Here is a 2777-nt window from a genome sequence, read left to right on the forward strand (position 1 = left end):
GTTTTATGTTATATACTTCAGTTCTGAATCTTTGATGTGTGGTTACCATTATGAATATGAAAAGGATAGTTATATATATACAGTCGTCCATTTTCTTCTGCGTGTGCCTTATCTCTTTCCCCTTTGTGAATCTGGATCTTTGAATCCTCCCCTTTTCAGTGATTGTTATCTCAATTTGTCCCTATATATGCCGAATGTTCATTTCTATCTCGCTAGAGCAATTCTCTTATTATCTAAGCTTATAATACCCTGTTCTTAGTAAAGATTGCACTCCTCTGCTTCTATTTGCCTGATAGTCACTTTACTCCTAATTATGTATTTTTTTGTGTCATTTTATTTTAGGTGAGCTGACCCCTTTCAGTATTTCCTATAGTGCAGGCCTCTTGAATTGAATTCCCTCAATTTTTGTATGTCTGGAAACATCTTAATTTCTCCTTCATATCTAAAGGAGAACTCAGCTGGATACATTAATCATTTAATTGTTTAAATATTTGATTTCATTCCTTTCTGGCTTGTAAGGTCTGTGCTGAGTAGTCCGATGATAATATAATAGGTTTTCCTTTGTAAGTTACTATTTTCTTCTTCCTGGCTGCCCTGAGAATTCTATCTTTGTCATTGATTTTTGATAACTGTAATACAATGTGTCTTGGTGAAGGCCTTTTTGGGTTGAGATAATTGGGTGTTCTGTTGACCTCTTGAATTCCAAGCTCCAGCTCATTCCTTAGATTTGGGAAATTCTCGTCCACTATTTGTCTGAAAATGCTTTCTAGTCCCTGCTCCTTTTTCTTGCCTTCGATAATACCCATTATTCTTATGTTTCCTCTCCTGACAGTATCAGCTAGTTTTTGTATTTCTCTTTCATTATTTTTTATTCTTCAGTTTCTCTCTTTTTCCTTCTGATTTAATTGTACATTTCTGTCTTTGATATCCTTGATCTTTTCCTCCATTTGTTCGACTCGATTTCCCAAGCTTACTATTTTATTGTTCAACTCTTACAGTGTGTGTGTGATTTTTTTTGTTTTAGCTCCAGAAGATCTATTCTGTTCTTCTCAAGGGTTTCAATCTCTTGCTCTGCTCATCTAGTTGTTTTTTCAATTTCTGAAATTGTTGATATGACTCCTTTCAGAACTCACTGAGTTTTTTCAGGAGTACCATCCTGAATTCTCTGTCATTTAAGTCATGTATTTCTATGTCTGTAAGCTTATTTTCTGGAGATTTTTCTCTTTCTTTTCGAGATGCCTTGTCACCTTGGTTGTTCATAGTGTTTAGTGGACTATTTCTCCACTTGGGCATTAATGGAAGTGTATTCTGCTGTTTTTCCAGAAAGAAGATTTATTATATAAAGGTCTCTCTTTAGACTGCTGCAGAGAAGGCACTTTTCTTTTGGTTTCCAGTAGGTGGTGTCTAAGCCTCATGGATTTTTGCTTTATATAAAGCCTAAATAAAGTCTTTTTTATTTTCTTGTAGATATTTAATCATACTTGCTACTCTCAGTTTCAGTCTCTGTCAGTGTTAGCAACAGTTTCAGTAGCATTTCCTCAGCTTCCCCTTGGGCTCCACAGTGATCAGTCTCAGAGGGTATGGAGGGAGGGGCCCTCTTTGTTGGGGGATGGGGGCTGCAGCTCAGCCTCAGTTTTGCAACCAGGCCCGTAAAAATCAACTGTTGTTACTCTGCGGTCCCGTCTCGCTTCTCTGCTTTTCTATCCTGATGACTAGGCCCTGCTGCCAGCTGCATAGAAGTTCAGGCACTTCCAGGCAGGCTGATCAGGGCAGTCACCACACTTTTACCCCTCCGCCTCCTCCTGCAAGGAGCTTCAGCAGTTGCGAGAGGCAGCCTCTTTATTTCTCCCAGATCACCACCTGACACCCGGGGTTCTGACCTGTGGTAGTTCTTACGCTCAGATGTGCTTATGTGCAGTTTGGGTGTTTTTTGTTCAGTTTTAGGTGTTCAGCTTGTTGTTGTTTCAAGGGGAGAGATCTGAAGACGTCTCTCACTCTGCCATGTTTCTCTATTTGCTTTCTGACTTCTACTGAGCCTAAAACAGTTCAAACCCAATCTCCTTTAGGAAGCCTTCCCTGATAACTCCACCTAACTGAAAATACTTATTTTCTATGCTGCGTATTTTCAGTGCCCAGTGATTGTCAATTAAATGGTTCTCTAATTATTCTGGAGAAGCCAGGTGTTAGACAATTTTCCACATGTCAAAATATAGGCAATTAGAACTACAACTCCAAGAGCTAAGGTAATGCTTCTCTTCACCAGGAGGGGGCGCACATCACACGACTTGCTGAAGCGATGGAAAGGGATGAGAATAGGGGAATCCTGACGATGTTTCAATTTTGGTAGAAAGCTGAGAAACCCAGAACATCAGAGACAACCTCCTACAAGTGCGTAGCTGTGTTAAAATCAGGGCAAGCTAAATAAATAAGTAAGTAAGTAAGTAAGTAAATAAATAAATAAATAAAAATCAGGAGTAGCTACAGGTCAATTCTATCTTTTTACACACAAGGACAAAAATGTTTTCAACAATAGAGGAAAAAATTAGTGATCACTTACTAAAATAAATGAAAACAGCAGTAATTGTAGCGACAATGACTATAGGATAGGATGAGAAATAGGATACAATCTAAAGAGTTTGCGGTTTAGTGGAGAGGACAGACTGACTTTAAGGATGTACCCTCCTTTTGAAGCACTGATGGGCTTGTGCACCCTAGCTTGCGTGGGCATATGTGGGAGTTGGCAAAGACGTCCCACCAACACCTCAGTCCAATTTGTC

The sequence above is a fragment of the Pteropus alecto genome, unplaced genomic scaffold, assembly GCF_000325575.1.
Source record: "Pteropus alecto unplaced genomic scaffold, ASM32557v1 scaffold76, whole genome shotgun sequence".
Lineage (NCBI taxonomy): Eukaryota > Metazoa > Chordata > Mammalia > Chiroptera > Pteropodidae > Pteropus > Pteropus alecto.